General features: G+C 44.5%; 1 protein-coding gene and 1 pseudogene across 4 annotated transcripts in view; one reads left to right on the top strand and one right to left on the bottom strand.

The window, feature by feature from the left end:
• The window catches only part of KCNH8 (potassium voltage-gated channel subfamily H member 8), a 780,884-nt gene that overhangs the window by 129,801 nt on the left and 625,697 nt on the right, over nucleotides 1-25,386 (top strand). The window lies entirely within an intron of this gene.
• Nucleotides 13,761-14,207, bottom strand: LOC143998222 (small nuclear ribonucleoprotein F pseudogene; annotated as a pseudogene).

Here is a 25,386-nt window from a genome sequence, read left to right on the forward strand (position 1 = left end):
CACCAACACTCTACACACACAGTAGAACATGCCAGGCACACTCACACCCCCCCTTTACCCCCCGATCACCCCCCCAATTACCCCTGCCCCCCAGTCACAGTGACACCAATGTCATTTTTTTTTTTTTTTTTTTTTGCATTGGTGTCATTTGTGACTGTAATAACTGTTAGGGCAGTTAGAGTTAGCCCCCTTTAGTTCTAATGTACCCCCCTAACCCCCCCAATAAAGGTTTAACCCCGTGATCACCCCCCGTCGCCAGTGTCACTAAGGCTGGGTTCACATTGCAGCGGTTTATGAGAACGAATGTGATTCGCACCGCACTGCAGTGCAAATCACATCCGATCTCTGTGCGATTCGAGTTCAGCCATTCGCCGCACCCGCCGCACCCGCCACACCCGCCGCACCCGCCGCAAATTCGCACGGGACCCTTTTTTTGGCCCGCAGCAGAATCGGATCGCATGGGTGTTCACACCATGCGATCCGAGTTTGCAGATCGCACTGCGATATGCGAACTGATCTGGGGGTGTCAGTAACATTTCACTGACACTCCCAGCAGTTCGCATAGGGCAGTGTGAACTGCCGCCGGGAGGCATGCGATGCGGGAACCCGCCGCGGATTCGTGGCGTTCCCGCATCGCTCCAGTGTGAACCCAGCCTAATAAGCGATCATTTTTCTGATCGCCGTATTAGTGTCACAGGTGACGCTAGTTAGGCAGGTAGGTATTTAGGTTCGCCGCAGCTTTTTATAGCGCCAGGGACCCCCATATACTACCGCATAAAGCCCCCTGATTGCCCCCTAGTTAACCCTTTCACCAGTGATCACCATATAACTGTTACAGGTGACGCTGGTTGGTTAGTTATTTTTTTATAGTTTCAGGGCACCCGCCATTTATTACCTAATAAAGGTTTAACCCCCTGATCACCCGGCGGGTGTCATTTGTGACTAATAACTGTTAGGGCAGTTAGGGTTAGCCCCCTTTAGTTCTAAGGTACCCCCCTAACCCCCCCAATAAAGGTTTAACCCCGTGATCACCCCCCGTCGCCAGTGTCACTAAGGCTGGGTTCACATTGCAGCGGTTTATGAGAACGGATGTGATTCGCACCGCACTGCAGTGCAAATCACATCCGATCTCTGTGCGATTCGAGTTCAGCCATTCGCCGCACCCGCCGCACCCGCTGCACCCGCCGCAAATTCGCACGGGACCCTTTTTTTGGCCCGCAGCAGAATCGGATCGCATGGGTGTTCACACCATGCGATCCGAGTTTGCAGATCGCACTGCGATATGCGAACTGATCTGGGGGTGTCAGTAACATTTCACTGACACTCCCAGCAGTTCGCATAGGGCAGTGTGAACTGCCGCCGGGAGGCATGCGATGCGGGAACCCGCCGCGCATTCGTGGCGTTCCCGCATCGCTCCAGTGTGAACCCAGCCTAATAAGCGATCGTTTTTCTGATCGCTGTATTAGTGTCACAGGTGACGCTAGTTAGGCAGGTAGGTATTTAGGTTCGCTGCAGCTTTTTATAGCGCCAGGGACCCCCATATACTACCGCATAAAGCCCCCTAATTGCCCCCTAGTTAACCCTTTCACCAGTGATCACCATATAACTGTTACAGGTGACGCTGGTTGGTTAGTTATTTTTTTATAGTTTCAGGGCACCCGCCATTTATTACCTAGTCTCACTAGTGTACCCCTAAATTTAGGGGTGTCTACTTTCCAAAATGGGGTCATTTGGGGGGGGTTTGTGCCATCTTGGCATTTTATGGCCTTCAAAACTGTAACGCTCTTAGAAAGCCTGAAGCGGTGCTTGGTTTTCGGGGCCCCGTACGCGGCTAGGCTCCCAAAAAGTCCCACATATGTGGTATCCCCGTACTCAGGAGAAGCAGCAGAATTTATTTTGGGGTGTCATTTCACATATGCCCATGGCATGCATGAGCAATATATCATTTAGTGACAACTTTGTTAAAAAAAAAAAAAAAAAAAAAGTTTGTAATTTTCCCGCAACTTGTGGCAAAATATAAAATATTCCATGAACTCAACATGCCTCTCAGCAAATAGCTTGGGGTGTCTACTTTCTAAAATGGGGTCATTTGTGGGGGTTTTGTGCCATCTTGGCATTTTATGGCCTTCAAAACTGTAATAGGTAGTGAGAAGTGAACTCAAAAATTTACGCCCTTAGAAAGCCTGAAGGCGGTGCTTGGTTTTCGGGGCCCCGTACGCGGCTAGGCTCCCAAAAAGTCCCACATATGTGGTATCCCCATACTCAGGAGAAGCAGCAGAATTTATTTTGGGGTGTCATTTCACATACGCCCATAGCATGTGTGAGCAATATATCATTTAGTGACAACTTTGTGTAAAAAAAAATAAAAAATTTTTTTTTTGTCATTATTCAATCGCTTGAGGCAAAAAAATAAAATATTCAATGGGCTCAACTAAAAGCTGCGTAAATTCCAGAAAACGTACCTTAGTTTGTAGATGTGACAACTTTTGCGCAAACCAATAAATATACAGTTATTGACTTTTTTTTTACCAAAGACATGTGGCTGAATACATTTTGGCCTAAATGTATGACTAAAATTGAGTTTATTGGATTTTTCTAATAACAAAAAGTAGAAAATATCATTTTTTTTAAAAATTTGCGGTCTTTTTACGTTTATATCGCAAAAAATAAAAATCGCAGAGGCAATCAAATACCATCAAAAGAAAGCTCTATTTGTGGGAAGAAAAGGACGCAAATTTTGTTTGGGTACAACATTGCATGACCGCGCAATTACCAGTTAAAGCAGCGCAGTGCCAAAGTGTAAAAAGACCTCTGGTCATTTACCAGCAAAATGGTCCGGTCTGAAAGTGGTTAAAGCTGAAAAACGTCCATGTGTGCATGGACACATAGGCTAACATAGAGTGGAGTTTATGGGCTTTTAAAAATAATGCCCAAACTCCAATAAACTGCAGTTTATGAGCTCCAGTGTGCATGGAGCCATATACTTTATTTGCTGTTTATATGTAACAACATAAAAATGTGATGTAAAAATCACAATCACAAGGAAGATAACATACCATTGGTGGGATGTGTCCTTTATCCTGTTGTGTTTTGCTTTCACCAGAATCTTCCTCCTCTGATGCCCCCATTGCCATAATCTTTTAGTGTGATGGGATTAGTAGAACTAAGTTTGTGTTGAGTGCCCAACTATGCCTGCCCTTTCTGCCCAGATCCTGCCCATATCCTCCATTTATAGAAGCTGATACTACAACTTATATTCAAGAGCAAAAAAAAGTGTAGCACTAATTACTGCAAACAATATATTAAAGTACTCAAATAGTAATGATATGATAAAATGGTGAATACTGCAAAGAAAATAATAATGACGTTTCAATGTGCTCAGACAGTGACAATGTGTAAATAGCAGCAGTATATGCAATGCTTATCACAGATCAGAAATCAGTGTATATAAACAAATATACATGCATACACTGTATAGGGGATAACCCATGATGATGTTAAAATAAAAGGTCCCACACAGTGAATAGTCCAATCAAGTGATCTGTGATACAATTGCCCAAAGTTGTGGTGATATAACAGAAAATCCCACACAATGAATAGTCCAATCAAGTTATCAGTAACTCAATCGCCCAAAATTGTAGTCAGTGTGAGTCTTGAATCAATCTCGATAGCTTTACAGGTGGAAATCAGATAGAGAGATAAAACGCTCTTAAGTTGGATACAAGTAGCAAACAGCAATGTATCATACAGGCTTGAAGTGCTAGAATCACTAGCACACAGGGAGGACAGAGCCAGACGATCCAGGCTACAAGGCGGCCATCATGGAGAGTAGCGCCTATCCACACCAAACATCTTGTGATGAAAACGTCTCAGCAAAGGTTCCAAAATGTCTCAGAATAATCCCATGGTGTAAAAAACAAAAATGGAAAAGAACGTCAATAGTGCAGGTCAAAAATGATCTAAAACTTTATTTACATCTTAAAGTAAAACAGATGTGACACAAAATGAAAAAGATTAAAAGCAATGTGGGAAGGGTAAGATAAGCGTATTCCGATGCGTTTCGACACAATAGGTTATCACCTGGAGCGATATGCCCCACCCGAAAAAATAGAAAAAATAAAAACACTCTCGCCTCCTTGGAGGCCTCTCATCGACTTCCTGCTCTGTGCTTTGACAGTTCTTATATAGGTGTATTTCTGCCTGCTTTTAACATCCCCCTTGAGCTGCTGGATGCTCTCCTGTTCCATCTAACTTTCATTTGTTTGAAATGAGCAGTACGTTAGCTGTAGTGCATGGATACTACAAAATCTATAGTTTCTATTCAAATAAAAAGAGAGGGTGGCTATGTTCCTACATACAGTGGGATAATGGAAAATTAACGTGCCATCCTCTGGCATTAGGAAGTCAGATTGCAGGAGCAAAACAAAGACATTTGGAGATTAAGAGGAGGCTAGGAGCAGCAGAAGATACACTTTGAGATAATAATATATACTTTAATAGATATTTTTTAAATTAAAGTTTAGTGTCACTTTAACTTGAGTGCTGGCTGTAACTTCAAGCAAGCTTTCAGCAGGCTTTAGCAAACATCATAAGAGTTTGATTCCTTCTAAAAACGTACACTATGCAGTGCTAGAACCAACTTTCCAACAAAGATCTGTATTTAGCAGTTCCACAATAGAGCTGAATAGAACTTCTAGGGCTTCAAGAAAGGTACTGGAAACATTTTGAAGGTTAGCTAAACCTGAAAAAAAGGCAGCACCTGTGCAGTATAGTGTTCATGCTAGGTCTCTGTAAGATGCAGAATTGAGCTGAGTGCCATGACAATGAAACGGGCATTTCATCATGCTCAGGAGTTTCATCCTGCTCAAGAGTATTATCATCACAGGCTATCTAATAGCAGAAGACAGAAGATGCCAGGTGTGGATGAAGAATGGTTGGAAAAGGAACAGAGGGGCAATGCAGAGCTCACAGCTGTCATTGATGGAAGAGGGAAAACACAGAGGTAATTGCACAATAATGTACACGTATGCTGTATACACATGCATCTTATGGCAAATGCTTCCACACACCCTGATACATTAACTGACTTGGCTCCGCCTAAATGTTTCATAAATGGTTGGTGTAGCTGATGCACTTCAGACGATCAATTTATATATGTTGAATGTATCATCTGACAGAGGATTTGTATTTCTGTCCATCCAGTCCTGCATTTTACATAGATCTGCTAGACAGTACAGTTGAGTTGATGACCTGTGATTTTTATTCTACAAACAAAGAAATACAGCTGGGTAATCTCTGTGTTCCCAGCATGAGACAGGGCAGTAACTGAGCACCAGCAACCATGTCCTTTGTTGTTCTGCTCCGTCCTGCTGACAGTATTTTTCTGGTCAGCATATGTGTATATGGATGCACAGGGGCGTACCTAGAGCATTTGTCACCCGGGGCAGATCCTATATCTAGCACCCCCCCATCTGGCAATCATCTAAGTGAAATACCACTGGGCACACACTTACCACAGAGGTGCTTGTTTGCAGGACAAGAAGGCGTGGTATGATGCGCTTGGTGACAGTGGAATTAGGATGTAAATATTTCTGGGATGTTCGCTGGGTTGCAAAGCATGAAGAAAAGTGTGGTTCTGCAATGTGCAATGCATGTTAACCACAGGGACCAGGAAATGGGGACAGAAATGCATTCCAGCTGGCACTTCCTGCTGCTGTATGGGTCATTTCTGCCCCCCCCCCCCCGCATTGGTAGGTCACTGGATGAAGCACTGAATTGACTCCTAACTCTGCCATTCCCTCTCCCAGTCTGTAAGTTGCCCTACAAGTGAATTACATTCACATTAAAACACATTTATATCTGAACTTGATCTTTATCCTCAGTCTCGTTCAATTATATAGACTTATACCACTTACTCACTGCACTCTTTAACCACTTTGTTACTGGGCACTTAAACCCCCCTCCTGTCCAGATCAATTTCCAGCTTTCAGCACTGTTGCATTTTGAATGACAATTGCGCGGTCATACAACACTGTACCCAAATGACATTTTTATCATTTTTTCCCACAAATAAAGCTTTCTTTTGGTGGTATTTGATCACCTTTGTGTTTTTTTTTAAATGTAAAAAGATCGAATTAAATTTTTTTTTTATATTTTGTTAATTTTTTTTAAAACAGGTCATTTTTCTCCTTCATTGATGTACGCTGATGAGGCGGAACTGATAGGCACAGATAGGTGGCAGTGATGGACACTGATCGGTTATTCTGATAGGCAGCACTGTTAGGTGGCACTGATTGGCACCACTGGTGGGCATTGATAGGTGGCAATTGCAGGTGGCACTGGCAGGGGGTACTAGTGTGCACAGATGAGGCATAATTGCCTCTTCCTCTTCGGGACCAGTGTCCCTTGCAGATGAGCTGGTGAGCTGCTTTTTTTCCCTCACGCTGTCAGCATGAGGAAAAAAAAAAAGATTACCAAGCTTTTGTTTACATCATGTGATCAACTGTCATTGGCTAACAGCTGATCACACGGTAAGGGGCGGGGGAATAGCCCCTTAGTCGGATCGGTGATCACCCGAGTCACAGGACGTGCACAGGGAGCGTGTACAGGGGAGGCCATCATACGACGGCCTCCCGGAAATTCAGGTCTGCGCTGTGGCGGTCATTCGGCTATAGCGTGGACGTCAATCGGTTAATTTCACTGCACAGTTAAGCTCCCCACAGTGTGCATTAGGAGATGCTGTAAGTCTTATGGAGTATACCTCTTTTGCTGGATGGATACTCTTTCCTCCCCAGTCTTATTGTCACTTGCCCACCCTATAAATCATTTGATTTCAATACTTTTTATCATGGGACTCAGCATCGTATGGGTGGGTGTTACCACAGGTTCCTCTTTTCAGGAAGTTCGCTTCTGGCTACTCTCACCAGCCATACTGGCCCCTCTCACCAGCCATGATCTCCCTGCATAGAAGAGAGAAGCATATAGAAATAATGGAGATGTCACTGGGTCCAAAATATGGTATTAATGTTTAATGAATAATTTCATTAGCATGTTGGCGAGGAGGGAAAGCAGTAGTCAAGGTTGGCAAAATTTAAGTAGATTCAATTTTAAATGTAATTGATTTTAAAAGAAAACATACACTACCTACTTCAATTGATGTTTTTATATCTGCCTGGATTTCATCTTTAACCACTTCCCATCTGGCCACTGTATATAAATAGCAAGGTGGGACATGTGTCGTTCTGGGAAAACAAATCCATACTTCCTTCCAGAATGTGTGCTTATGTGCAGCCTTTCGGTCATGTAGTGATGTGATCTTGGATTACAGAATGGGGTACAGGGCTGCTATGATTAGTACCATCTGGTTGCCGTGGCTGATCTCAAAGATCACAGTAAATAACTGAAAACAGTGGCTGTCATTCATGACACCATTATTTAGTTCTGTGATCTCTGTTATGGGTCACAGTGTTCACATGGTACAGGGCCAATCACTGCAGTCCTGTACCATGTTATAGGTGTGGCTAATCACAGCTATCAGAGTAGTTCTCAATTAGAACTGGGCAAACAGTTTGAGCCAAACAAAAGTAAAGCCCAAACATCGCTTGTTTGCCCATTTAGTGAACACTCTAATTTGCAGGGTGCTGGGTGAGATATTCACCCACTGAGTGCCCCAAAATGCACTGCACACTGCACTCTAGGGCCCTAATTGGATGAAGCAATGCACTTGATAGCTGGTTAGGTGCAATGCTTTGCCCAATCAGGGCACAGAGCACAGTCATAGCCATGATTGGACAAAGTCCTGATGGCTTTGCCCAATCGTGGCTCAATGCTCATATTCCCACCCCACGCTATAAAAAGGTTCCTTCTTACTTCCTGAAGATGGCCTTTCCTGTTGGCTGAAATACATTGAGACTTGATTGGGTCATAACAACACCAGATCCACCCAAAAAACGAATACAGAAGGCGGCGACAGAAGACAGGGCCACCGCTAGTAAAAGAGCTGGAAGTATGAAGCAGAGGCCCAGCAAGAAGACTCGAAGAGGGGGACAAGACCACCGAAGTCGGAAGAAGAGGCAGTGGCGACAGAAGACCGGGCCATCGCTAGTAAAAGAGCTGGGAGAAGAAAGCGGAGGCTCGGCAAGAAGAACTGAAGAGGGGGACAAGACCCCCGAAGTCGGAAGAAGACCCCCGGGCGGCAGCGGCGGTGAAGAAGAAAGCCGGGCCCCTCCTAGTAAAAGAGCTATCAGAAGATAGCGGAGGAGTCCGGCGAGAAGACCCCCCCAAGACGGAAGACCACCGGAGCTGTGCAATAAATTATTTTAAAACCTTGTGTTGTGTTTTATTTACACTTTTTTCATCAGGTGAATGGGTAGGGGTACATTGTACCCCATACTCACTCACATAGGGTGGTGGGCCAGTATCTGGGGACCCCCTTATTAAAGGGGGCTCCCGGATTCCGATAAGCCCCCACCCGCAGACCTCGACAACCAACGGCCACCCCCGACTTCCGCCATAGTCCGTGGTTTGTCCGCCGCACCTAGTCCGCCGGAAAAGTCCGGTCGTGTGTGGGTACGTCCGCTCGTTCGGAAAGTCCGGTGGACCTCCGCTTCAAAGTCTGGCGGTTTGTCCGCCGGGCTGAGTCCGCCGGATAGTCCGATCATGTGTACGTGCCATTAGTGGTCATGCACAGGCTTATCCTGCAAGCACGGTTTGACTATCTTTTTAACTAAAGAAGTCAAACTGATCTGGTAAGCAGATTACATATCCATTTACTTTTGGGTGTCGTTTCTCTAAATCTATATTGAAGGCATCATTTAGTGGTTTTGGAAGATATCATCCCATTTGGAAGATTTATGCTGGTGGACTTTCACTAATGCTGTGTACACACGATCGGACTATCCGGCGGACTTAGTCTGGCGGACAAACCGCCGGACTTTGCAGCGGAGGTCCGCCGGACTTTACAAACAAGCTGACCTACCCACACACGACCGGACTTTTGAAATGAACGGACTTAGCCACACACGGAGAAAAGTCAGTTCATCTTGAACGCGGCTCCAGGTAGACGGGACTAGTGCAGGAAGTCAATGTTGCCGCCTCCATCAGCGAGATTGACACCTTGCTGGCCTGTTACCTGGTATGGACTTAAAGGGGAAGCCCTACACTGAAAAAACGGTGTGTGGGTCCCCCCAAGACCATATCAGACCCTTATCCAAGCACGCAGCCCGGATGGTCAGGAAAGGGGGTGGGGACGAGTGAGCGCCCCCCTCCTGAGCCGTACCAGGCCACGTGCTCACAACATGGGGGGTGCTTTGGGGAAGCACCCCCCAACCCAAAGCACCTTGTCCCCATGTTGATGAGGACAAGGGCTCTTCCCGACAACCCTGGCCGTTGGTTGTCGGGGTCTGCGGGCGGGGGGCTTATCAGAATCCAGGAGCCCCTTTAATAAGGGGACCCCAGATACTGGCCCACCACCTTATGTGAACGAGTATGGGGTAATAAATATAATATAAGGTTTTTAAATAATTTATTGCACAGATCCGGTGGTCTTCCGTCTTGGTGGGGGTCTTCTCGCCGGACTCCACTATCTTCTGCTAGCTCTTTTACTAGCTGAGGAGCCCGGCTTTCTTCTTCGTTGCTGCCGCCGCCCGGGGGTCTTCTTCTGGCTTCGGGGGTCTTGTCCCCCCTCTTCGGTTCTTCTTGCCGGGCCTCCGCTTCCTTCTTCCAGCTCTTTTACTAGCGGTGGTCTGGTCTTCTGTTGCCTCTGTTGCCGCATTCTCTTCTTTTCTTCTTCTTCCTTGAGATGTTGACTTGACGCTGTCTCTGGCCGCAATGACAGGGACGCGTTGTGCGGCGACTTATATAGGGATAAGAGGCGGGTGATGTCCTCCGGGACTGTGACATCATAAGGGGCGGAAACATCACCCAGTGACCCCGCCCCTTGTCCCTATTTAAGTCGCTACACAACGTGTTCCTGTAATTGCGGCCAGAGACAACGTCGAGTCAACATCTCAAGGAAGAAGAAGAGAAGGCGGCGACAGAAGACAGGGCCACCGCTAGTAAAAGAGCTGGAAGTATGAAGCAGAGGCCCAGCAAGAAGACTCGAAGAGGGGGACAAGACCCCCGAAGTCGGAAGAAGAGGCAGTGGCGACAGAAGACCGGGCCATCGCTAGTAAAAGAGCTGGGAGAAGAAAGCGGAGGCTCGGCAAGAAGAACTGAAGAGGGGGACAAGACACCCGAAGTCGGAAGAAGACCCCCGGGCGGCAGCGGCGGTGAATAAGAAAGCCGGGCCCCTCCTAGTAAAAGAGCTATCAGAAGATAGCGGAGGAGTCCGGCGAGAAGATCCCCCCAAGACGGAAGACCACCGGAGCTGTGCAATAAATTATTTTAAAACCTTGTGTTGTGTTTTATTTACACTTTTTTCATCAGGTTATTAAAGGGGGCTCCCGGATTCCGATAAGCCCCCCACCCGCAGACCTTGACAACCAACGGCCACCCCCGACTCCCGCCATAGTCCATGGTTTGTCCGCCGCACCTAGTCCGCCGGAAAAGTCCGGTCGTGTATGGGTACGTCCGCTCGTTCGGAAAGTCCGGTGGACCTCCGCTTCAAAGTCTGGCGGTTTGTCCGCCGGGCTGAGTCCGCCGGATAGTCCGATCATGTGTACGTGCCATTAGTGGTCATGCACAGGCTTATCCTGCAAGCACGGTTTGACTATCTTTTTAACTAAAGAGGTCAAACTGATCTGGTAAGCAGATTACATATCCATTTACTTTTGGGTGTCGTTTCTCTAAATCTATATTGAAGGCATCATTTCGTGGTTTTGGAAGATATCATCCCATTTGAAAGATTTATGCTGGTGGACTTTCACATATTTTATGACCACTAATGCTGTGTACACACAATCGGACTATCCGGCGGACTTAGTCTGGCGGACAAACCGCCGGACTTTGCAGCGGAGGTCCGCCGGACTTTACAAACAAGCGGACCTACCCACACACGACCGAACTTTTGAAATGAACGGACTTAGCCACACACGGAGAAAACTCAGTTCATTTTGAACACGGCTCCAGGTAGACGGGACTAGTGCAGGAAGTCAATGTCGCCGCCTCCATCGGCGAGATTGACACCTCGCTGGCCCGTCACCTGGTATGGACTTAAAGGGGAAGCCCTATGCTGAAAAACGGAAATGGGGTCCCCCCAAAGTCCATATCAGACCCTTACCTGAGCAGGCATCAACATGTGCCCTCAACATGGGGGGTGTCAGTAAAGTGTGAGTATAGTGTACCAGTGTAGTGTGAGTGCAGTGCAGTGTTTAACACAGCATTACATAACATTTAGTGCTGTATACAGTGCTGTTTTTGGTTGCTGCTGGGTTTTTTTTGTCCTGTGCGTGACTCCTTTTTTAAATTGTTAGCTGTAGTTTTTCTGACTGCAACGCAGTTGTTCCCCCTTTTTGTTTTTTTTTATATATTTTTTATAACATGTATTTTTTATAACATCCTCAATATAAAGTGCACCAAACACCACTTTTCATTGAATAAATTGCATCCAATTACACATTTCACAGTATCTATTGTAGCACTAACCCCCGAAGGAGCTGCTGGTTTTATTGGTGCTTACCGTTACCTCTTCTGCTCGCCTCCTCATCTTAGGGGGGTCCCATGGAAAGTAGCCCAAATGAAGATATATCAGACACGTGGTCCTTTTTGAAGATTTATTTAGGGGTAATACCAAAGAAAGACACAAGACACAGTCCTTCAATAGAGGGTTAGAGGATAAGGGGAGTTCAGGCATCTAGTAATTGCAGGTTAGAGGTATCAGTCATATCCAGAGGACAAACAGTTCCACAGACTGGATCCAGCACTCAACGGATAGGCCCCTCTCACTTGACCTAGCAGCCGATGATATGCTAAACAAAGTCTCTGCCACAGACTTGTTAATTGAACTTAGTGGTTCTTGAGAGTAGATGCGGCACAAAGTCTCTGCCACAGACTTGTTAATTAAACTTAGAGATTCTTGAGAGTTTTTAGGAAGAACTACCATACAGTACCAGATTCTTTCAGCCGACCCAGCGATACTGTAAGGATACTGATCTGGGATGCATCCTCAAACTGAGTTTCCAGGCTCCTCCAGAGACACCAGCCTTGCGCTTGGTCCTCCACTGGAAAAGTCCTTCCCTGGATCCTTCAGCTTTCCTTGGCTTCTCTCCGCAGGCAAGACAGCACAGGACCACCCCTGGATCAGTAGGCCCCAAGAAATTCCTGGGCCTACACTCTCAGTTGCGATGCCTCGGGCCAGCAGGCCCCGAGACACAGAAACCATGCAACACAGACACCAGGCCAGGAGGGCCCTGGGGTTGGGATCACAGACCCCCCGAAAACGAACCCAGAAAAATGGCGTTGGTATATTAAATACCCTCTCCCAGAATGCACAGCAGGGAAACCACACCCACTGAACCATTTCTGAGCAAGAGGCAATATTCAATGCATCCAGCCTGCTGTTGTTCCACACCCACTGACAGTGACAGCGACACCGACAGTCAGGTGGGAATCAGTGCAACCCAAATGGGCTGGTACAGAAACCAGAACTTTTATAGAAATTGTTCTGAGCCAAACTACAGCTTCAGATAATTACATTTGAAAAAACAATAGCGTCTGCTCATCAGGAGCAGGGCACTACACTATTATATTTGGGTGATAAGCCCCCCATCATGTCTGGGAAGCCAACAAGGCACAAGACCTTCCCATGCCACTGTGAGGGGGCCGGCAGCATCTGTGTCCACAGGCAAAGGTGAACATGGTCTGTTCTCAGGCAGGGCACATTTTTCTCTGTTTAGTGGTGTTGCCCATGCTATCCAGCCATTGCATGCAGAGGAGGTGGTGGACTGGAATACTATACCATCCTCATCCTCTATCACCAAAGTTGAGACTAGTGAGCAGGCAACCGCAGCTGCCAAAGCAGCTTATTCTACCTATTTGTCCACAGCTACTATTGCCATAGCAGCATCATGCATGGAGGAGTCAGCTGAATTATTCAAACACAGCATCAGCTACTTGCTTCTTGACAATTTGCATGCATTACTTGATTCTGATGCTGGGTCTGAGATTGAGGAAGGGAGTAACACGTGACTTGGATGACAGATAGAGCAGAGGAGGAAAGTGATGGGGAGGCACAACCCAAATGAGACAGTAGCTGTCATCTCCCAGCCCATGTCCCACAACTAAGCTGTATGGGTCTTTTTTTAGCACATGTGCAGCTGATCGCACTGTTGCAATTTGCAATCTCTGCAAGCATACCAAGTGTGGCAAAAACACCAGTCATTCGGGTACCATATGCTTGCAAAGGCATTTAACCCCCCACCATTCAGCCCATTGAAAAGAGCACCTGAAAGCCACACAAAAGGAACACTATTCTTCTCTTCCTACTCCCCTTTCGTGTCTACCCTCGCTATATCTCATGACTTCTTAGGCAGTTCCAGATAGTGTAATCCTCAGTGACCCCAAGGACACTGCTTTTCATGCTTCCTCAAACTTGCAGTGCATGGGCTCCCTTAGGAGGAGTAGAAGAGAAGGAAGAAGATGATGAGATGAGAGAATAAAGCAATTTCCAAATTAGCTTTGTAAATTTATTTTGAAACTTGAGGTTTTTGTTATAAATAGTTTTTGTATGTTTTGTTAAAAAAAATAATGTCCAACAATAACCTCAAAAGAAGTTTCAAAATAAATTTACAAAACTAATTTGGAAATTGCTTTATTCTCGCATCTTGCCATCTTCTTCCTCCTCTTCTACTCCTCATATATACAATACATGATTACACCTTATTAGAACTTCTCCAAGATGTCCATACAATGCCCCATAATATACTCTTCTGTATTGGCAAGCTGCATGTTCCTGTAGCCATCCACAGAGACCAGGTATCCCTTGTATTTCATACCCCACTTCAGTTTCACCATTGCTAATTTACCAGTAAGGCCATTATGGAATGGTTTTGGGTTTAGTGTCAAACTCATTCTGTCTCTGAAGCCACCACTGATCTACAGACCAGTGAAAGGGAGAAAAAATTTTTTCCTGTGAAATGCTCTGAGAATACACCGCTGGCGAGAGCAGGAAATGGCTAGAAATACTCTTGATGGATGATGAGGTCACTGACTCTACTTGGGTGCCTGATAGAAGACAGGAGGAGGCGGCACGACTCCAATGAGGCAGGAAAAAAAAATCACTTAAAAAGAGTGTGTTTACTCTATGGGACTTTACATTGGGTTGCTGGTACTCAATTTTAGTACGAGAGTAAAAAACTAATTTTCTAAAAAAATATATTTACTGTTGAAAGCTATAAAATTACTAACTATGACATATACCAAAAACATCTAAAATTGATGCACATTGAGGATATTGGAAATATACATGAGACATTAACCACATGCTGACCGGGCCATAACCGAAAGACGGCTACAGCACAGTCGGCTTATATTATATGCCCCCTGGGGCGTGCTTCCGGAAATATCCACGACCCCCGGTCCAGAAGGCCCGGTGCATCACAAATCACGGTAAATGCCCGCTGATAGCAGCTGTTTACCACGTGATCGCTCCATCAAATGACCATCAATCACTTGTAAACAAACTGGCGTCATGTAATGACGTTGGTTCCTCCCTCCCCTCTCTGTACCGCTCAGTACAGTGCGAGGGGAGAGGGGGAGAAATTGCAGCAGCGCTGTGGGCTGGATTTGTAGTGCCCACAGTGCTGCTCAGTGACAATACTCTGCAGTACTCTGCCCATACTGTGCAATACTCTGCCAATGCTATGCAACACTGTGCCAATACTCGGCCAATACTCGCCAATACTCTGCAATAAATTTTAACAGAAACAAAGAATTATTATTATTTTTTTTACCAAATTTTCTGTGTTTTTTGATTTATAGCGCAAAAAATAAAAAACCCAGTGGTGATTAAATACCACCAAAAGAAGTCTCTATTTGTGGGGAAAAAAATTACAAAAAATCATATGGGTACAGTGTTGCATGACTGAGTAATTGTCATTCAAAGTGTGAGAGCACTGAAAGCAGAAAATTGGTCTGGTTAGGAAGGGTGTTTAAGTGCCCAGTGGTCAAGTGGTTAAACCAATTCTATCAGAAAATAATACTACACAATAGAAACAATCCAATGTTTTGAGGTGTTTTGGAAGTAAAGCTCTTCTTTAGGGATAGTGGGTTTAATCACGTCAAATTGTGTGTCTACAATAGAGCAAAAAAATAAAAAGAGAACAATATCTGCAAGTATGTACAGTGCAATAGGAAATCAAAATATTAACAGTGAACATGGCCAAATTGATCAAATACATAATAACCATATCGCACAAAATAGTACATATATAGGTACTGACCATGTACATTACATGGATAGACTCTCCAAGACCTCTGTAGCATCCAGTGGGAGATCGATCTGCCACAGCTCCAGCTCCACAGGGACCAGAAGACAACAGGAACAAAGATAGGTGGAAGTAAGGGGGGGGGGGGGGAGACCAAGAGGCAGAAGAAAGCCCCAGAGATAGACCCTAGGTCCCCCAGATGGGCAGTGAGCCACAGCTGTCACAGCAGTTCCACAAAGGGCACCCCCAAACAATGCACGTCCCACTCCATGAAAGGGGGTAAACCAGGACCAAAAATAAAGGAAATGGTTCTCCACCTCTTCTAAGTCACTAGAAGAAATATATAAAAAGGTTACCATGTAACAAAATCTAGTAAGCCTTGCGGGTACATATAAAGAAAAATGATATACATATGTCCAACAAAACGTGGTAAGTTAAATCAAGACATACCCTCAATCCTGACTCGCAGTGTATGTAACCACAAGTATAGAGAGACAAAAAGAGACCATGCTTGAGTGATCAGACTGGGGGTAGAATGAATAATATAACCTCCTTCAGCTGTGTTAGGCTTCAGAAATCTGAAGAAATCAAACACAAAAGAGCAAAGTATTAGCTCTCCACATCAGTGCTGAGCTTATATAAAGATCATAATTCAGTCAAACAGTTTTATCAGCTAATGAACTTACCAAGCTGGGTTCAGTGTCTCATAATACACTGTGGTTTGCTGCATGCAGGAGGAAGTGATTGCAAAGCACCTGTTTAAATACAAGTGTCAGGCAGTAAAACAGCCCTGTGATAGGTCAGCTGTTATGTGAGGGAGGTACGGCAAGAGACATACTGGAATTGGCTGGATGCCCCCGAGTGCAGTGGTGTGCGGCGCCACTCCCCGCATGCCACCCGATAGATTGCATACAGAGGCAACATCCAATTAGGATGCCGCTATGGCGTGCCTATGTCAGGCATAGGCTCCGTGAATGCTGGAGCTGCATGGATCATAGGTGATGTCGCCCCGCCCCACCATCCAGTGACACAGACCCGCCATGTCCGTTGGCATGGTAACCATGCATCCAATGAGGCAGGATGTCCTTTAGGGGGCAGCTTAAGGGCAGCTTCCCTACTGCAGAGCTCCGCAGGTGCAGGGTGCTGCTGACTCCTCACTGATTTGGAAAGTTCCTTGCTGTGGGCCTTTTTTGACACTTGTGCAACAGATTGCACTGTTGCTGTTTGCAACCTATGTCTGAGGTGGATCAAGCGTGGCAAGAACAGCAGCCGCTTGGGCACCACATGCTTGACCAGACATATGATGACCTCCCATGCAGTCCACTGGCAACAGCACTCGAAAGACTCACATCAAAGAAAAAGGCGGACTTCTCCTTGCTCCTCATCTGGGATCTCCAACTCCACTATACCTCCAGTCCTCTCAAAAACCTGCACCGAGAGGAATGAAAGTATAGCAATAAGTGTCCCAAGTACTTGCAGCCAATCTCTTATCAGTACACCACCCTCTGATTTTCGCAGGCAAATTTCCCTATCCCAGTTGCTAAACTGTAAAAAAGAAATTCGGTCCCAGCCATCCACATGCTCAGCGTCTGAATGTTAGCTTAGCCAAGTTGCTAGCACTGCAACTGCTGCCTTTTCAGCTGGTAGACTCTGCCCCCTTTCGTGAATTTGTGGAATGTGCTGTACCTCAGTGGCAGGTTCCAAAATGCCATTTCTTTTGATGGAAGGCCATTCCGGCTCTCTACCGGCATGTGGAAGGTAATGTTTGGCCTCGTTGGAGAGGGCAGTCAGCAGTAAGGTGCATATTATCGCTGACTCATGGTCTAGCTGGCAGCTGGGAAGGATGCAGGGAAGGGTTCAGTATTGTTGGAGCTTGTTCCGCCACCACACCTCCAAAATGATAGTGGTGATTCTGCCACAGCTCTCTCCTCCACCCCCTCCTCTTCTTCTTCCCTTATGGCCTCTTCTGCAGATTTTTCCTCAGAAACGGCCATGCTCAGTAAGTGTTCAAGGGGCTACGCAAGCACTCAAGCAAAAAGATGCCATGCAATACTTGAGTTGGTCTGCTTAGAGGACAGGAGCCACACTGGGGATTAAATTCTGTCAGCTTTGCAGGTGCAGACCCAGGGGTGGTTGATGCCATGCCAGCTTCAGCCAGGAATGGTTATATGTGACAATGGCACCAACCTCTCTCCGCCTTCTAACAGGGACACTCTACCCATGTTCCATGTTTGGCACACATCCTAAATTTGGTGGTGCAGCGGTTCTTGAGCAGGTACCCAGGCTTACAGGATCTCCTGAGACAAGCCAGAAAAGTCTGCAGTAATTTCCACCAGTGCTCGGCTGGATAACATTCAAAGGAAATGCCCACCAACCGCCTCATTTGTGACATGTCCACCAGGTGGAACTCAATGTTGGCAATGCTGCAGTGGCTACACACACAGCAGAGGGCCATCAATGAGTATCTGTGTGAGTATGGCACCAGGACAGGGTCAGGGGAGCTTGGCTTATTTTCCCCATGCCAGTGGCTACTGATCAAGGATGCATGCACTGTCCTGTCACCATTTGAGGAGGCCATGAGGATGGTGAGCAGTAACAATGCATGCATCAGTGATACTGTCTCTCTTGTCTTCCTGTTGGAGCACATGCTTCATAGAATAATGGACAGTACACTTGAGGCAGAACAGCAGTAGGAAGAGGAGGACTTCCTTATCTCTCAAGGCCCCCTTAATCCAGATAGTATTCCTGTGGGCCTGCCAAACACACAGAAAGAAGAGGAGGAGAAGAAGGATTGTGTCAGCATGGACATGGAGGATAACACCCAGCAGCAGTCTTCAAGGATGGTTTTCAGTCCCCAGAAACCCAAGGAGTTGTACGTGGCTGGGAGGAGGTAGTTACAGATCATGTTATCCTTAGTGACCCAGAGGACTCAGAATCGAATGCCTCTGCAACCGTATGCTGCATGGCCTCCCTAATTCTGCAAAGCCTGCAAAAGGACCCTAGGATTCATGATATCAAGGAGAGGGATCACTACTGGCGGGCAACCCTTCTTGATCCATGTTACAAGGGTAAGGTTGCAGAACTCATCCTGCCTTCTCAGAGGGAGCATTTCCAGACCCTGGGACGTTACAATTTCCTGGTGCTGGACAACGTGTTGCTGAGGCTTCGTTCAGTCAGAGGAAGAGCGGTGGAGAAGGTGACCGTCTGACCGATGACAATTTTTCAGTCCTCAGCGCCAAGGTCTGATTGGTTCAAGCAACCATCGCCAGCATCTGCATTACAGGTGCAGGAATATCTAGGGGCAAGAGCAGACTTGGAGACCTTTCTAACAGAGTATCCACTGGGTTACTGGGTCTTGAGGATGGACCATTGGCCAGAACTTGCTCAATATGCAATTGAGCTACTGGCCTGTCCTGCATCTAGCATTTTTTCTGAACGCACATTCAGTGCTGCTGGAGGGTTTTGCAATGAATCATAGAGTGCGCCTGTCCACAGACTCCGTTGATAGGCTCACATTCATAAAAATTAATCAGTCTTGTATCAGCAGCTATCAAGCACCTGATACTAATATAACTGATTGATTATTCTATGGATTTGTGATCCTTTGAAGTCTTATTATACTTTTGGTTTGGGGCACCACCACCACTGCCTAAGGCCCAATTTTTCTTTCCCCATTTAATAGGAGTATTTAATTACAATTTTTGATCTAATATTTCACAGCAGGGCCCGTTCCTGCACCCAACAAGAGTATCTGCGAGGGGTTACAGTGTTGTGGCACCACCACCCAAGGCCCAATTTTTCTGCCCCTGTTTAACAGGAGCATGCAATTACAATTTGTGATCTAATATTTCACAGCAGGCCGTTCCTCCTCCCAACAAGAGTATCTGTGAGGGGTTACAGTGTTGTGGCACCACCATCACCACCAAAGGCCCAATTTTTCTGCCCTTGTTTAACAGGGGCATGTAATTACAATTCTTGATCTAATATTTCACAGCAGGGCCCGTTCTTGTGCCCACCAAGAGTAACTGTGAGGGCTTACAGTGTTCTGGTACCACCAACACCTAAGGCCCAATTTTCTGCAAAGTATATAGGGCCGGCCATATAGTATATATACTTCTGTTCAGAGTATACAGTGCCTGGGGGCCCCACCACACCATTGAAAATAAATTGGGTGTGGGGTTCTCCTTAATATCCAAATGGCCTGGTAATGGGCCTGGGAAGGGAGGGAACCCATGCCAGGGAACCCATGCCATTTTGACTTTTTTTGCTTTAGAAATGCCATTTTGCTGTGCTATTGTTCAAAACACGGAAAACTGTGCCACTTTACAGGCATAGACACCCTCCAGGTCTGATATTTAAAGGAATATTTCATTTTTATTGTTTTAAGCATTGTTAAAATCACTGCTCCCGAAGAAACGTTTGTTTTTAAAACTTTTTTTTGCATTGATACACATCCCCTGGGGCAGGACCCGGGTCCCCAAACACTTGTTATGGCAATAACTTACATATAAGCCTTTAAATTTAGCATTTTTGATTTTTCACGTTCATGTCCCATAGACTTTTAATGGTGTTTGCGTGTTCGAATGAAATTTTTGCATGTTCAAATGTTCTGCTGCAAACTGAACCAGGGGGGTGTTCGGCTCATCTCTATTCACCACCATATCAGTTCCAGAATCCCTGATCACTGCCCTACCACTCACAGTGTCACCATAAGGACTTGTTCACATGTACAATGCTTCCTGAAGAGCCACTTGTGTTCAGATCGCTCTTCAGAGAGCATTTGATAGGCAGTGGGAAGGTGTTTTATTGCCTCCTCACCACCTATTTTGTCCCCATGGACCCCGCAAAAGCACCTTTATTCACTTAAATGGGTCGCAATAGGTAGACATACAGGGGGTATAATTTCTGCAACAGCTGTGAAGCAAAGCATCGTGACTGTAGCATATGTACACCTCCGGCCACTGCTTCTGCAGCTAAAAGGGGTAATGGTTGAGGGGCAGTAAAACATCAGCTTATCAGCAAGGTTTTACCACCCCAAACCTCATGTGTGAACATGCCCTAATAGTGCAGCCAGTTCTCCAGTCATTACCACACCAATCACAGTGTCTCCAGGCCAGTGTAGCTAAAATCAGTGTTCCCAATTGTTACCACACCAGACCAGTACAGCAAGCAACAGTTTTGCTGATCACTGCCACACCAGTCCCGGTGTCATAAGAACAGTGTATGCCAGCAGCAATGTTCCTAATCATGCCACACCAGTCGCATTGACACCACACCAGTGTAAGCAGTGTTCCTGATTGCTACCACACTAGTTCCCAGTGTTAATAGATCAGTGTAAGCCAGCAACAGTGTTCCTGGTTGCTACTACCCACTTATCTCACCACACTAGTGCAGTGCTGCCTCTGCCTGCTGGCTGTAGTAACCCCAGCCTGTTTATTGACCAGATTTCTGCCTGCTGCCTGGATTGATCTTTTGTCTGTTTGATGACCATGTCTCTGCCTGCTGCACTGACCCATCTGTACATCTGTTTGACTATATTCCTGTGCAATACCAGTACCAGCCATTCCCTGTGGACAACTGCATTCCTGAAACCACAGGAACTCTTGTGGTCTTCTTTTCTTCAGCTTCCTGTACTTCCTGGCCAATGAACATGGCATTCCTGGGGGCAGCCACATATAAGTAGACTAGGCTTGCTTGGCTTATAGGAACTGGGTTTGCTATAGCTGATGCTACACTAAGCTATATTACCTCACTCAAATAGAGGTTACCATTACAGTGGATTTCTTTTTACGCAATTGGTTGATTTGTGTGGTATACAAGAGACGATGTCCAGTACATAATCAGTCCAAACAGTGAAAATGTCTCAGAAATGTGGTATCTCCATACTCGAGAAGAGCAGCAGAATGTGTTTTGGGATGTAATTATAATTATGAGAGTAAAAATCTGGTACCAGGACATCTCTGCATTAATTATTGATATCTTTATTTAATCCATCAAACCATAAAAAAGGAACCAATTCCTAAAAATTAGGGTGTTTCAGCTTCCTACTAAGGCCAATGTTAAGCAGTGTACACAGGATCGGATTTTCCGAAGGGGAAATGTGTGATGACAGGCTGTTGGTGGAAAATCCAACCATCTGACAATTGTTGACAAATGTTGGATGTGCTCATTGCCAATTTATCAACATTGATAGCAACCAGATATTATCAAATGAACAAAAATATAGGCCCTCACACTATGCAAATTGCCAAACACCCAGGGTGGTCTATCTTTTGACCTGTCCCTATGGTTACTTTTATGTCGGCAAAATGAAATTGAAACTGCATAAGAGGGTCTATAGACATGTACACAGCATGAAAACCTGTAACCCAGATCTCACATTAGGTAGATATCCTGGGGATGTTCACCAGGGTAAATTCCCCAATATTAGATTTTTGTTATTGGACCATGTCCATCCTAGCACCAAAGGTGAGGACTAGGACAAAACTCTGCTACAGAGGGAAACTAGGTGGATAATGGCATTATGGATCATCTCTCCACCAGGACTCAATGATTGTATAAGCTACTGCCCCTTTCTAGAGGGTTTTACATCAGGCAGATGGAAAGGACTGGGCTAGTTGCCCCTTCTAATCAACCTTGGCTGGCTGTCCCTCTCTTTCTTTTCTTTTTTTCTTTTTTTTCTCGGTCTCTTCATGTTGCTCTGTTGTCCTTTCTCCTCCTGGCTCTGTCTTCTTCCCCTCTTCCATTTTTGGTGAATTGAGGGGTATGCTCTTGGGGGTACACAGGAGAACAGGGAGCATGGTGTGTTCTTATCTCTAATTTATTTTCTTTGGCAACCATGTCATCTTGCTCTTTCATGTAATTGCTTCTATATATGGGATAGATGTTAATCTGTGTCCCACTAATTATAGTCCAATATGTGAGCTTATCCCCATTCCATATGAGCGTTTTAGGTTTCACCTTCCCCCTGTGATGTTTCTTCATTGTAATTTTATCTTTTTTCCACTAGAAAGCAATTTGGTCGTGGGGCTGCTGTGACTGCCCCCCAATGGTATTGTTTTGCTGTATAATAGATATACATTAGTTTTTGTTTTTGTTTTTTAACCTGTGATCACTTGGACTCATTTAGATGGAGTAGACTTTGCACTTGTTTTTTCTTTCCTCTTTTTGTATTTCTTTGGATCCTAAATTTAATTATGGTTCCATGTCTCCATGGAGCGCATGGCGCCGCCCTCTATTCTATGTGGAGGGACCATCATGCATTCCCCCACCTGGTGGGTAATTGGTGCCCAGTGCGTGCACTCTCGCTGCATCATTGCGCATGTGTGGGTGCAGCGGTTGATTGCACAGGCTTGGGCGTCCGTTGCCATTATTGAAATAGACCCCTGCTCTAGGCAATTCGATGAGCACTGCAGAGCGGGGTGCTGTTTGAACAGAGGGTCTCTTGCCTATAGGGTAAGCTTTGCCTTTGCTTTCTATCTGGAATCTATTTATATTTATATAATCTTTGACCAATGGCTACTATTGGTAATTATTTATACTCCCTTCTTTGTATAATGATCTCCCTTAGGAGGTCTAAGGCTAAAGGACTGGGCTGCTACATATGGATAAGAAGCCACATTTTAAGGCTTTCTCTAGTGCTATTACTCATAACCTACTAACCTTGGTAAATATTTCGTTTTTTCGTTTTTTATTGATTCCATTTTTTCTTCCAAACTATTTTTTGGCATTATATTGGATTAGATGATTGAAAATGGACATGGATACATAGGCACATTTCTTGTTTAGAAATATGGAACATATTGCATGGTAAGTGGTAGCTTTAAACACTGCTGTTCATCTGTGCCCTATGGTTGTCAAATATCCATGTTTATTTTATCTTAATTGCTATGATATGTTTTTTTTTTCAATTTTTTGTAAAAAGACAAAAGTATGACTGTATACACTACTATTAAAAAAACCCTGATGAAGGTGCTTGAACCAGAAATGCGCCGGGTACTGGAGACCACTTTATACCGGAGAGTAACAACTTTTTTTTGTCATGCAAACCATGTAACCTGTCTTTTTTCTCTTCTTTGTTTCTCCTTTTTTCTATTTTTGTACACGTCTGCCTTATTTTTTGTTATACGTTTTTGAATATACGGTCATTTTTATGATCGAATGATTTGATGTACACTCATGTGTGGTTGTTGCCTGCAAAGTCCCAATGAAGAGGGATTTTCTTCTCTTGATATACAATTATATGTCATATATCATTAAATGTCTGTTGTCGGATTTTCTGAGCGTGTGTACACAAGTCCATCAGACAAAAGTCCATGTACAAACACACATGCTCGGAAGAAAGGATAAGCCAAAAGCGGTCAGTCTTGTAAACTAGCGTTCATAATGGAGAATTAACATTCGTAACGTGACAGATTATGAAATCTTGAAATGCGGTGCATATTCTCTTCTTCTTTAATGGGATAATAATGAAGCTGCTTTGCTGGTGATACTGATGGAGTAAGTTCAAACACATTTTCAAAGGCTTTTTTTCTAGTTATAACAAAAATAATATTATTATGTTTTTTGGGTATTTTTTTGGGCAAGTGACCACAACACCATTATCCTGTAGTTTTTAAGATCAATGATACAACTATGTTGGTGTCCCTTGTCAATTTTATATTGTATTTTTTTAACTGTAACTGCCAACTGCCAAACTGTCATTTGAAGTAAAACACATAGCCAAGTATTATTCTCCACAATTTTTTTATTGTGCATTAAAAAAAGAAAACAAATAAAATTAGACATGCTATCTGCCAATAGAACTTAACCAAAATGTGAATTCTATGCATTCAAAAATATAACAAATCAAATCATTATTATTCATCCAAAAAATACAATAAAAGCCTCATGCGTGTGTCCTGCTTCTTAATATAGGAGGTCAACAATGCCAAGAGTTGGTGAAAGCAGGGGTCCGTCATCCGGAGATAATTCCAAAAATCATCTGTAATACTCTCATGGAGCTCCCGCAGCAAAGGCATAAAAAGGGGGGAGAATTTGGGACTTTAAATGAGGCAAATACCTCCATCCCGGTTATATAAGAGAAGAAGGAGAACAAGGTGGAACTTTAAATGAGACATGCAGTCAACAGTGGTGGGCATGAGCAATGGCGTGTTTAATTTAAATCATGATAAAAATATCAATAGTAAGATACATGATAAAACAGCAAATTTCATATATATACACATATAAGAACATGAATTACATGACAGTATGCAAACCCTTATGCTACATTAACTGAGAGACTTCCTAACTGCTTGAAATTGCTGGTAGCATTGCAAATATATATATGAATAAAAATAATAAATGGCAACAATTGATCAGTTTAAACATAGCATGTGCAAGCTAAAATGCTGTTTTTGTTTTTCTTGCATTTCCACATCAGATCTACAGCGACTGCACTTCCAAGTGCACTTTCAGTGCAATTACACTTTGCACTTGTAGTTTGCATTTGTAATGCAAAGTAGATTTTCCTTTAGTAAATAACCCCCATTGTCTGGGATTTGGGTGGTCAGTTGGTGATGAAAACACCATTGATTTCTGACAGGGCTAGCAGGTATTTTTCGATACTTGCTGAACATGTACTTAATTTTTTTTAAAGAAAACAAATGCATCTACCACATGCAAGGACTGGTAAGCTGAAATGTATTACATTTTTGTCATTGGGTTTAGATAACGTTTAAATCATCTTTTTATTGATATACTTATTTGCTTTGGGATGCTTCTTTTACGTTTTACATTTGATAGCTGTTGGATTGAGGGAATATCTGTGTGCTTGATAGGTTTCAGACAGAACCAAAAGAGAACATCCCTTCATTTGCTACAAAGACAATAATAAAACAAATTTTCTATCATAATGAAGCTATGCCAGTATTTTATTGTTGCAAATATGACCATAAAGGAGATTTTCCCTCATTTCCGGTTTAGGTGACAAGTGTCAGACAGAATAGAAAGCTGTGGCACACTTAGAAATTGGCAGAATAAG

The sequence above is a fragment of the Lithobates pipiens genome, unplaced genomic scaffold (genome assembly GCF_037356315.1).
Source record: "Lithobates pipiens isolate NorthernLeopardFrog02 unplaced genomic scaffold, aLitPip1_a1.2 Scaffold_19, whole genome shotgun sequence".
In the NCBI taxonomy this organism is placed as follows: Eukaryota; Metazoa; Chordata; class Amphibia; order Anura; family Ranidae; genus Lithobates; species Lithobates pipiens.